Here is a 14,070-nt window from a genome sequence, read left to right on the forward strand (position 1 = left end):
ATCAAGTAAACAACAACCATAACAAGATGTGCATACACAATTACACTAGATTTGTTAACTAGGGAAACCCTTGATTAGAAGGAAAACCCTGGAGGGAATGATGCTTGCAAAGATATACTGATATATATATATTCTTTGTTAGAGGATGGACCCTATTAGGAGTTTATAAACACATTCAGTACATAAGAGTCCTTGTTAGGAGACTTTGAATCCCTTTTAGGAGATTCCAACCATGTTAGAAGTTCTAGAAATCAGAAGGACCCACTATCCAAACAACTTCTAGGGCAAGACCATTGAACTTCATTGTCCAATTGATCTCTCAACTATTCATTACAGAGTAATTTTTTGTACTATGCTTTATCCTCTTTCTTCTATCTTGTCAACCAGACCAATCACTATCAAACCTTGTAGACTAGGTCACAAACCTCAAATCTTGAAATAAAACCTCGACAATGAAGTTTTATCCAACTTTTCTCCGCTCTACTTATCCTCACATATCAACTTGTTTCTCTTCTAATTTGCTCTTTGTGCTTCATGCAATTGCTCTTCCATAACAAAGGAAAATGTCTTTCCTTTATACTGAATCCATAAAACAATTCCTTGAGTTAGCTATTACACCTTCTTAATTAATTATTATAGGACCTCATTAAGAACACGTTATAATTATCGATAAGATCAATTTGTCGTAATGATGTGTAATATTATGATGAGCAAGCTTAGCCACATCATCTCCAACATGTCCTATACACGCCTTTAACCTTGCTTCTTAAAATAACAACTCTGCTAAGAGATATAACAAGTTTACTAGAACATGCTTATGTAAACTCTATCTTAGAACAATCTTCACCAAAACTTGCATAACTTCTTCCAGAATTAATATCTTTTGCTCTTGAGGTTAGTTGCATATACTAGACACTTAGTAGTATCTCCCATTAACGTCGCCAGTGAAAATATTTAACGATCTATTCGTACCAACTTGATCTTTATTGTTGTTCTTCTGTCAGATACCATAGAAAATTGCTATGTTGACATCAATGACAAACATATTCATGAATGTAACATATCATCAAAATAATGATCTAATCATGTTTCTACAATACTCCCCCATAGGAATATCAATAACATTCATGCTTCCAACAATATTCCCCTCTTACAATATTATAGATATAATTCATAATAATATATGCACAAAATTCTTATGAGATATAATTTATGTGTAGGCATGTGGCATCTGAATAATATGATTGCACAACATAACCACAATGACCAAGTGTTAATAGTTTCCATGTGTTTCTCTTACACATAATGGGAGCACTTTTTTGATATACATCTTTATACATAAATATAGGGCATATTCCCTTTAGAAAAATGTTAGAAAGGACTCTTCAATTCCTAATTTGAGATATACCGAGTATCTCTTCAATGTCATCATAGTTGTGTGTCATGTCTTAATGAATTTTGCAAGAAACTCATGCTATTTAGAAATGTCATTTCATCATGAAGAAGGGAGGAATATATTGAGGATTTTATTCATTTGAGGGCTTCCCTCAATTCTCCATCATAAGCATGACTTGATGTATACAAATAATCTTTTCTACTCATTATATAACTATAGAATCAATGCTGGCGAGTTGGTTTATCACCTTCATCATATGAATTTGCTAGATGGGCTCAGTCATAAGCTTGACTCTTTTCTATGATAAGATCCTTTACTATGATCCTACACATTCTTTTCTAAAATTGTGGGCATTGTGTCAAATAAATCAACTGCATTATTTATTACTTATGCATTTCAAGTTTGTTTGGGAGAAACACCAGCTATGTAATCTCTTTCTCCACTTTCTAGACCAAATTTTTTCCACAAATATGATATATCATGAATATCTAATGGATTTGAATGCATTCCCTCTTTGCTAAGATCTAATATGTTGAGCCTTGTACCCACAAGTCTCTTAAACTTTCTTCAACTATAGATTCACGAGCATACAACTTCATTTTGATTAGAGTTTTATCAAACATATAGTGTTTACCCAATTCTTATCAAAATACATCACTCTTGATGCCTACAACTTGCTTTAGCCTGTTTGGTTGCAGGCATAGAAATGGAGAATAAGGATGCAATATTGGAAATAGGAATGGCTATTCCAATAACAACTATTTTTTGGAATGGGTATAAGCTCATTTTAGAGGTAAAATGGGAATATGTATTCCTATTCCCTATTCCATTTGACGAACCAAATGGAGAATAGAAAATGTATTCCAAAATTTCTATTTCTATTCCAGCAACCAAACAGACCAATATTGTTGGCATTTTATTGAACCATAAACTTGTCCTTTGCTTCGATCATGCACATATCACTATCAAACATTCTGTCAAACAATTCACACGTTTTCTTGGTGACTCCATGATACATGATGGAACATAGATTCATGATGATCGAGCCTTCATTGATCTTGGTTAAGGTTGGACAGACGAGTTCATAACTCTTGACTGCCAAATGATTTGTAGGCACTCTAAACCACATATTGAGTTTTACTTTGCCAATATAGATGGAATGGATGTCCATTTGACTATGCTTGAGTGTTCAATGTTTTGTATGGAATAAAAATCCACGACTAAAGACTGCATACCCATGTCACCATATCAAAATCTATATTGTGTCAAGATGTTGTCACTTGAATGTAAACTCCAGTAACATTCTTATGCAATGTATTGTAAATATAGTTACAACATTCTCCACCTTCTTGAGAGCATTGTCAAAGCCACCATGTTACCTATCACCCAATACAATTGGATTGCTAGCTCTATCATTCACATTTCTAACTTTTCTTCTGAATTGACTTCCCTTGTACGAAAACGGTGACATTCTTTATTAATCTCTATTGCTTTGATTTCATCTCTCACTACTCCCAATGTCAACAATGGGAGAAATTTAGTGTATTCTCACCTTACTTCTCATACTAGCTCTTCTCTCCCCATATTCTTGGGATCTATGTTTTTCTCCAAAAGTAAAATCATATGCATTACCTTGGCCCATCTTGAATAGTTTATGTGTTGAGAGTGACTATTAACTATGAGAATATACTTTGTATTAGCCACAAATAGGTCCTCCTTGTTAGTTGCATACATATCTAGATATTAGCCCTCTTCCTTGGTTGATATTTTATCCAATTTGTCTTGTCAGTTTCATATATCTAGATATTAGCCCTCTTTCTTGTTTGATATTTTATCCAATTTGCCTTGGAAAGCATTTTGGATCACACTGTACTTGGACAGACCACCGACTGAACCTTACTTTATTGCATAGATTCAATTTAAGCTAGAGTTTGCCTACATGTTAGAGTCTTGAATTTGATCTATGAAAACAAATTGCTCTTAAGTGCATTTGTGGGAACATGTGAATCCACTATACTGAACCTATGAACCTATTTGAATTTTATGAACCTTTGTAAACTAGATTGAATTAAACTAAACATGCTGAAAAGAAACTTGGATCCAAACTCAAGCTGTTGAAGTGAAATCACTAAACTATCTCACATATTGGACTTGTCGAACCATCTAAACCATTTTGAAACACCAGAACATGTTTGTACCAATCGAACCAATTTGAATTGGTACACAATGGTTTGATCCCTATTCATGAACCAAAGTGTGTATGATGTGAACTAACACAATCCTATGAACTTAGTTCAATGAGTTTTGGGATCCAAGTGAGATCCAAATTTGTAAATTTTAATGAAGTTCATAGGGCTACTAATAGTGTAGAAGGTATTAAAAAAATTGAACTTCAAGGTCTTGCCCTAGGGGCAAGATTTTTATGGCAGATGATCAGATCTCCCAATCTTAAATGGGTTAGAACCTTATCTAAGAACTATCTCTCTTTCCTGATCCAATAAATATTTTTAGAGAACCCAATCCTCCAAGAGGATCAAGATCTTGGAAATTCCTGCTGAAATGTAGACCTATCATCTAGGACAAACTATCTCAGAATCTTTGAGATGGTAAGGAAGCCTTATTTGGCATGATTGTTTGGGAGGATATAAGGCCCTATCCCATTATCCCTCCCTTGATCAGACTAAATCTTATTTGGAAGCCAAATGAGGTTCAAAGGTTAGAGACTATGTAGATTTTGAAGACAATGGGCCTAATTGGAAATGGAAAGATTTTGATTTTGAAGCTATCCCCTTGGAAGAGAACTCTCTTCTCAAATCCATCCTCCTCTCTAGGAACATTTCCTTCAAAGTGTTCAAAGACTACCTCATTTGGGATGATAATATGAATGGAGAATATAGCTCAAAATAGGCTTATAGGTATTCATAATCTCTTCTCAACTTTCCTAAGTCGTCTCTTCCACTCAAGTTGTGTTGGATAAGTCCTGCCTTCCCAAGACAAGTTTCTTTGCCCAGATTGTCCTCCATCAGAGAGCCATCGCCGTAGATAGACTCAAAAAGTTTGGCTTTATTGGTACTAGCAGGTGCCCTCTATGTGAATCAAGATAAGAATCAGTAGATCATCTTTTTCTTCAATGCTTGTATGCGAGTTCATGTTGGCGATGACTATGTTCGCAACTAGGTGTTAGTATGGCTTTTCCTAGCTTGATCAAAGTATGCTCTCCTCTTGGCCTACACTTAGATCAAACATCATCTACCATAATCTTTGGATCTCTTTCCCCTCCATAGTCCTTTGGGAGCCATGGAAGGAGAGAAATAGGAGAATCTTCCAAGAGAAACATATGCCCTTTTCTCAACTTAAGATCAACATTGAACCCACAATCATTGAAATTACCAACAATAGGTTGCTTAATTCTCAAATTAAATCATCCAAGATGACCTAATGGGATGAAAAAATGAGAGTTAAAAGGATTGGTTTAAAACTGCCTCCCTTTATAGATGAAGGGGAATCCTTGGGGAAACTCAAAAGAAAAGAATGGGTATGGAAACCTCCAAAAGTTGGATGGTTTAAGCTCAACTTTGATAGAGCTTCTAGGGGTAACCCAGGGACAAGAAGTATCTGATGTAGTATTGTGAATGACCAAGGTAAAGAAGTGGCTAGTATATCTAAATATATAGGAGAAGTTACAAATAATTGGGAAAAAATATTTGTTTTAGTAGATGACCTTCAACTAAGTAAATCTTTGAATATCAAATATTTGGAAATAGAAGGTGACTCGGCTATAGTCATTAATGCTCTCAGAAAAGGCCCCCTATCTAATTGGAGGTTGGATACAAAATTAGCTAAAGCCCTAGAACTTAGCATTTAAAAAAAAAATATCAACCAAATATACTGAGAGTGAAACACACGGGCTGATGAGTTAGCCAACTTAGGAATTAACTCATTCCTAGCAACTTAGCCTCTAAGTTTATAGATCGACCTCCCTTCCTTTTTCTGATCAATTATAAGGAAAAAATGATGACTATTTTAAAGGGAAGCACTCACTCCCCTCCGATTAGTGATCCTTTAGGTACACTCAAAACCTTTGTGAGATAGGGAATCAAGGTCGTACTAGGGGTTTTATTACCACCTTTATTTCATTTCTCTCCTCGATATAGAAAAGGGGAATTTGTCATCATTACAACATTAGGGTAGGATTTTATTCCAATTTTTGACATTCATCTCTCTCTCATTTCCCTTATCCCCACTTATTTAAAAGAGAACAATTAACCCTTTCCCTTTCCCTTTATTAGAACAAAGGAAGGAAAATGGATACCATCTTGAGACTACGAGGAAAGAAGCATCAAATGGAGGTTAAGGATTTTGTCACCAAAGAGAGACTTAGAAGTATTTTGTGTTCTCCCCATTCAGCGGTGATGGATGAAGTTATGAGCATATTTGGGGAACAATACTTGGAGAATTCTAATAGAACGCGAGTGGATTTTGATATCACCTCGATGTTCCTAGCCATCACCATATTTTTTTGAAAGGGATAAAGAAGTGGAAAAGAATCTATGTAGCAACTTGTTCCACAAAAAATATCTAGTGAACATTGATACGGTCTTGAGGAACATTGACTCGAATCTCATGGCTCCAAGAGAAAAAAATTATGACAAGAGAGAGGTAAATGGGAAACCAGTCCCAACATTCGTAATCCTAACAATAGATGATTGGGAAGCCTTTTGAGAGAAGATGAAGAGGATAAGGAGTCTTAATTTCCTACTAGCTCTCTTCCATTTAAAGCGCTGAAATGATCCAAATTGGTTTATCAAATACCTAGAGAAAGAAGATGTAAAGGGATTTGAGGATGTCCCAAATTATGTGAATGTGACAATTCTAGATTTTGAGGATGAGGTGGATGACTTTGAGGAGGAAATATGCCGAAGCAAGCTGAGAGCTAGGAAAGATGGAGATGAAGTTTCAACAAAGAAACACTCTAATAAGGAAGGTGGAGGGAAAGGACCGGAGATGGAGATGGAGTTTCAACAAAGAAACACTCTAATAAGGAAGGTGGCTTGAAGTAGTTATGTATCCAATTCTTTAATGGGTACTATTTTTGAATTTTTTTTGGGTTGTTTGTGGTATACCCTTGTCAATGACATTATTTAAATGCTTAGTATAGGTTTTAGTCTAGGCTCTAAAGTGAGAATACTTATGACATTATTAGGTTGGTATAGATACTTTTTGAATCCCTAAAAGTAAATTTGATAGGGAAAGATTCTGTTCAAGCTATAGGCCTTCATGTTTTTTGTTTTAGTAAGCCAAATTGTACTCATTAATATGTCTCCATATATCCAATACAATGTTATAACTTTTCAGTTCAGAAGTGTAGTAATTTTTTGATATTTTCTATTTTAAATGTAGATGAGACTCTTGTTACTTCAGTATATAATATAAATATCTCTGGACTATTTAGGCCATTGTCTAGAAATGAGTTTTAATATTTTATCTTTTTCTCTATCTAAACTAATTTTTTTGTGTGAATTCGGTCTAATTTGCATTCTTTTCTTAGCATAAAAGGAACTCAGACTGAAGATCTAGACTTATTAAAACTTCAAAACTTGTTACTTGTTCTTTTTCTTAGTTTGATGTATGGCTCATCAGTAATCTAAATTTTGGCAAGGACATTTGATTGTTTTGCTAAGGCAAATTGAGTAATTTCTTTAGTTTCATCCCCTAATTGATTTGTTTGTTCTGGGTTTTTGAACATGTTCAATTACTCTTTTTCTCACGAAGAAACCCAAAAGTCTTGAGGAATGTAATTCACTAGTAGGTAGTTGTATAGTTAGGTGTCAGCTTTAAATAGGCTAACTCCTTGTGGTTTCTAGGTAGGCTTCAAGATGAATAGCACCATTATACTTAAGGGTCATCCTGGCCAAGTAGCCTTTGATGGTCCTATCTTGGGCATTCATCTAAAATAAGTCCCCCTTAATACACTTTTTTTAGTAGTTTGGGTTGTCTACAAAATTCTGGGTAAGGAATTCATTTCGAATACCAATTGGTATAGTGTACTCAATGATATCCCATCTATGTTTATAGCCATGGCAAGCCCGGTAGAAATTGATAAGGGCAACATGAATACTATGGTTAGGCATCTCTTTAAACATGATTACTTAGGTATCTTGGAGAAGTTTATTGCTAACTTAAGAGAAAATCTCTTTATGTGTAGACCATGCCATTATGATATTCCCCAACATGGTAAACAATTGGTCCTGCTCTATCCAACTTTGTCCTCTTTTGATCCAACCAGAGTAATTGAATGATTCTCTATCATTCAAAGGAACATATATTTTCTTCTATTTTTTCTTCATGTTATTAAAAGGATTAGGGTTAGCAATTGTTTGGAATAATATGTAGCTAAGGAACACATTGGAGCATGGGAGAATGATAATGAAGTGAGCTTGGAATGCTTAGATCTCCTATTGCTAGAAGAGGAAGAGGTCTCAGAGGCAGAGGACCCCCCATCTCCATCTCAAACTCCAGAAGATTGACTAAAGATTGATAATTTCTATCTTTATCTTCCTGTTCTCAGACTTGCTCGGATCTCTTATATCATTTTATGAATGTTTTTGTATGTTTTCAGCAATTACTCTATGTTTGTTTGGAATTTTGATGTATCGGCCTAATTGATATCTTGCAGTACCTAAAATGTTATTATAAGATGATATTAATAAGCCTTCGGTGTGATTATCTATATTCAATTATATTTTTTTCTTTTCTATTTGAATACTCCTTTAAGTCTTTATGGGTTGTGCTCTTCAATTTCTTGTTGATAGCCTCTTGTAGTTCAATGATTTAATCATTTCAAAAGTTTTCTTTATTTTAGATTTCTAACCCCTGATAATAAAAAGTGGAGTTTGTCTATTTGTTTAGTTTTCTTGAAGCATTTAAGGTATTTTAGAACATATGAATGGATCTCTTTGGAGAAACAAAAAGTTATGCCTATTGGATATGTGGACACGTTGTTAAAATCTAGGCCAAACTAAAGGACCATCAACCAATTCCATCCTTACAGTACCTCATGAGTTGGGTTGTATTCCTTTTATTTAATATATTTCCTCAACCTCTTGCTTATAAAAACAACAAAAAACAAAAGACTTTTCCAATAAGATCCACCTAATTATAGATTTTAATATTGATTCTTCTGTAGATTAGTTTAAAAGTAGAACTTGTGGCATTTTTAGTCTACACATGTGTCTTATCTATACTTCCATGTCTTGCACTATAGTCTAAACATGGCCTTAGAGCTTTTAAACCAGAAAAATTGTAGTTGCTAGGATGGACAAAGTCATTGAAGCTTGTAGTCATGTTGCATCACTCAAAAGGTATGGAGTCATTATCAACGACTTTAGAAATGATAATGAAATAGGCAACTTGAAATTCACATATCAATATGAAGGAATGCATATGAGCCTATTGACCAAACTATGAAGGATAATTTTGAATTAAGAAAAAAGTGCATTTTAAAGGGACCTCAAAACCTTGTAGAAAGAGGAAAAAGCCCCAATGAGGCAAAATGCTAACATAGAAAGCTCTTCATGACTAGCAACCCATAAAAAACCAAGCCAAGAGAAGAAAATGCAACAAAGCACTACTACTCAAAATCACAACAACATGCAGCCAAGAAGAGTGAAAAGAAAAGCCCAAATTGTCCTTGAGGTTTTTTATTACAGGCACCCACAACCTATCAAAATGAGCCCCAAACGAATGCACTAGTATTTCCCTTTGGTACCCTTCTCATGAGAACAAAAGGGTCATGTTAAATAAAGTTGAAGGCCTCGTAGACTATTTTCCTTTAATTGACATTAAAACTTCTTCGACCTTCACAATCACCTCTTGCTAATCTAATGATTCCCACACTAAGATCTCATCAACCCTAGATAGATCATTATACTAAGAAGTTCCAATAAAAGTTGGATTAGACTAAGGCCTAGAGACAAAATAATTTTTTTGCAAAGAGCTAGCAAGCTTCATAACAGGAACACTAACATCTAATAAAGGAGTGATGAGAGAGGAACCAATAAAAATGATTGAATTCTTAATAGAACCAATATATATACTAGTTGAAGCTCTAACTTCCACCTTAGTAGTAGTAAAATCTCTTGGATACCCAAGTGAGGCTAGACCAGAAACACCAACAAACCTCGAAGAAATAATATCAAAACCAACAACAAAGCCAATATGAGGATCAATACCATAAAAAAATAGGACTCAAAACTCCCCTACAAAGCTTAGAAACCATAAAGCCGATAGGAGGACCAACTCCATCCACCATCACCTCAGACCCTAGTGAATAATTAGCAGGAGATACTTTTTCTACCTCATGGAAGGAACTTTTAGATACCATATAATGTTGAGAAGAGACACCATTCCACCATGAAGAGGACTTCTTTAACTTCACTTTCTCAAGATCAAACTATCAAGGATGTCAATGCTTCTTTTAGAAGCAAATATTGAATATTACTAGGTTTATTTTTAGAGGAACATTTCTTGAAGCCTTGTTGAGCTGCAATCAAGGATGGGAGCATTTATTTTGTTTGTCCTAGCTTTCTGTACTAGGTTGGGCCCTTCTAGACATGTTGATAGACAATTATTGTTTTCTTTATTAAAAAACACTTTAATATCAGTGTCTTAACTATAATTGAGTTTGTTGCCACAAAATATTAGCTAATGAAGATAGTTATCAAGGAAATAAGGAAAGAAAACATCATATATGCAATTCTTTTAATAAAACAATAGGTTCCAAATTTATCTTTGACAAATATTTTAGCATACTTTTGTAATTATGATAGACACACGAGATGGACTAACACTAGGTGTACCCTCAAAGAAGGAAGTAATCAACTAGGTAGTCCTAGAGGTCTTGTGTAATATTGCCTAAAAGTGACGACTTCTTGAACATAATAGACCAAACACCTTCAAATGGGGTGAAGCATTAGAAAGTGCAGAGGGAAATGTCAAAATGTTTTAGTAAAGTACTTCCTCTCATATATCTCATAAAAAGTCTAGGACACATTAGATAACATGATTTTATATCCATCTCCTAGAGGGGAACAAAAAGAGACAACCCCCTCCAAAGAAGGTCCCAAATATTGGAATCTTTCATGATTTAAAGCTAAACCACCTATCTTAAAAAAATTCAAGTGAGTTGAGCAGACTAATCTTCTTGGAAATGCACAAAGGAATTAGTTTCATGAGATAGAATGAACACTAAAGAATAATAATGATGGAAAGAACAAAAAATAAGGTGAATGCTATTAATCTTTACTGAACTATTTTAGGAATGTCCCAACGTGTAAATGTTTGAGAAAACAAAAACTAGAGCAAAAGATGAGAGAAAAAAACAAGTTGACAAGAATGTGATCATTGCCCCAAATTTTTCCATGAACATAAAACTCATAACAACTTCTTTGCAACTTCATTTAAACATGACCTATAAAATGGATGACGATATAGTGGTGATGGATCTTCCTAATTGTATGTTGTTATTTGATTATAAAATCTAATTTTCAACCTTCATTCAGGATGCTTTGATCTTTATTAATCGCGGCAAGGCCTTCCTTGCTTTGATTGTTGACCTAAAAGTGACACCTTCTACATTGATAAACCCTATCCTAACAATAAACAACTCCTAACCCTTTGGCTCGATTCATCGAATAGAGTTTTTTTTTGAGATAAATACATTAAATGTGCAAAGTAAACCATCGCTTGGGAAGAAAAAAAATCTTCTATAATAAGCTATGAATAGTGGCCAATTTTATTGACATATAATCACACCAGTCTCTAATAATTTGTACAATTATTAGCACTATTTCTAATTGTACATAATAAATTCATCAAACAATTTTTAGATTTTTCTAACTCTTCATGATCGAACATTAATAACCATAAAAATCATGTCTACTGATGTCATCCCACATTACTATGCATAATAATAATGGATAAATGTAAGGTTCACAATAAATATGTAAATTTTGAGTTGAACTAAAACTTGTTAAATTCTAAATAATAATAATTATTTATTAATTAAAAAAATAGTTGTTCCATGATTATATTGATAACATCAACGATAGATGCTTATGAGAAAGATTTAGAAATATATTAAATTTTTTAAACATACAAATATTATATAAATAGATGCTTGCACAAATTTTGAAAAGTGATTGACTAAAGAAAAGTGACCTATTTTCTTTTAAAGAAGATTTACTTTCAGCTACTTCCTCGCCAATATCCTACTCCTCAACTGAATTGTAAATGGAAATGCATATTTAGTTTGAAATTTTGGATTAAAATGAACATTGTGATATTGCTATCAGGATTTAACTATGTAGTTTTTTAGTCAAACTCATTGACCCATGTTTCATGAGTAGTGATTCACACATGAATCCATCTCTCATGCGAATAAATAGCACACTTAGCACTCATTGGATCTAGGCGATGCTTATAGAGGTGACACATTGGGACTTCCTAGGAGGTCACCCATCCCAGTACTACTCCAACTTGAGCACACTTAACTATGGAGTTTCCTCCATGATTAAACTCACTCTACTTGTAACCCCATTTGCAAACCCTTTGCCAAGTGTTGTGCCTTATGAACCATTCATTAGGAAGCCCCTTAAGCTCATCAAGTGATCGGTAGGAGATATTTCAACAAGAAGTCAAATTGTGATATTGCTATCAAGATTTAATTGTGTAGTTTTTGAGTCAAACTCATTGACCCATGTTTCATGAGTAGTGATTCACACATGAATACATCTCTCATGAGAACAAATGGAACACTTGGCACTCATTAGATCTAGGTGATGCTCACAGAGGTGAAGTACCGAGACTTCCTGAGAGGTCAGCCATCCCAGTACTACTCTAGCTTGAGTGTGCTTAACTACAAAGTTTCCTCCATGGTTAAACCCACTCTGCTTGCAACCTCATTTGGAAAACCTTCACCAAGTGTTGTGCCTTATGAAACATTCATTAGAAAGCCCCTTAAGCTCATCAAGTGGTAAGTAGGAGATATTTCCACAACAAGTCAAATTGTGATATTGCTATTAGGATTTAATCGTGTGTCTTTTGTGTCAAACTCATTGACCCATGTTTCATGAGTAGTGATTCACACGTGAATCCATCTCTCATGAGAATAAATGGACCACTTAGCACTCATTAGATCTAGGTGATGCTCACAAAGGTAAAGCATTAAGACTTTCCAAGACGTCACCCATCCCAATACTACTCCAGCTTGAGCGCACTTAACTACGAAGTTTCCTCCATGGTTAAACCCACTCTTCTTGCAACCCATTTACAACACCTTCACCAAGTGTTGTGCCTTATGAACCATTCATTAGAAAGCCCCTTCAGCTCATCAAGTGATAAGTAGGAGATATTTCCACAAGTCAAATTGTGATATTGCTATCAGGATTTAACCGTGTAGTTTTTGAGTCAAACTCATTTACCCATGTTTCATGAGTAGCGATTCACACATGAATCCATCTCTCATGAGAATAAATGGAACACTTAACACTCATTAGATCTAGGTGATGCTATAGTGCTATTTTGAAAAATTCTATATGGTAAGCTATTAGTGGGAGATAAACTGAAATTTATTAGGTTTGAACCAACAAATTGTAAATGGAAATCCAATGTTGATTTTGATACTCTAGTGTTATTTTGAATTTTTTTATATGGTAAACTATCAGTGGAAGATAAATTGAAATTTATCAGCTCCCAACCAACAAATTGTCCCTTTTGTAATGGTGTTAGTTTAAAACATATATTTTGGGATTGCCTATATGTCAAAAAATAATGGTCTACAATATTTCCAATCATGATTTGAATTGGAAGGAAGCTATTTTTGACTATGACTTGTAGAATAATGTAATTGCTCATTCTATTCGATAAGTTGTCCTTAAAAGCAATTGGAAAAACATGTGTGCTACTATGTTTTCTAACAATTTTCATCATGCAACTAGGTATTTTTACAAGTGGCTTTTCTTCTTTTACAACCTTGTAAATATGTCATTTAGCTGATGTGGTCTTTTCCAAGTCTTGATACATGTCAAAAAATAATGGTCTGCAATATTTCCAATCATGATTTGAATTGGAAGGAAGCTATTTTTGACTATGGCTTGTAGAATAATGTAATTACTGATTCTATTCGATTAGTTGTTCTTAAAAGCAATTGGAAAAACATGTGTGCTACTATGTTTTCTAATAATTTTCATCATGCAACTAGGTATTTTTACAAGTGGCTTTTCTTCTTTTACAACCTTGTAAATATGTCATTTAGCTGATGTAGTCTTTGCCAAGTCTTGATACAGTAGTCGTACAAGTCATCATTTTTTTCCAACTACTTTTGTAGCTTTTATTTATAATTTATTTTGTTCTAAAAAAAGAAAAGGTGAACATACAATTGTGAATTGGCATAAGTCTTTTTATTATTCAAGTAGATATATACGAGAATTATATAAAAATAAATAAATATGAAAAATTGATGGACAGATGGAAAGGCAATAGAATTTATGTAAAGCAAAAGTAGTAAGAATATGGGAAAGATGTTGCTTAGGTATCTGTTCGAGAATTATATAGAAAAAAATAAATATGAAAAATTGATGGACAGATGGAAAATAAACATAGAATTTATGTAAAGC

Source organism: Cupressus sempervirens, chromosome 5 (assembly GCF_028749045.1).
Source record: "Cupressus sempervirens isolate cs-2001-9-10 chromosome 5, ASM2874904v1, whole genome shotgun sequence".
In the NCBI taxonomy this organism is placed as follows: Eukaryota; Viridiplantae; Streptophyta; class Pinopsida; order Cupressales; family Cupressaceae; genus Cupressus; species Cupressus sempervirens.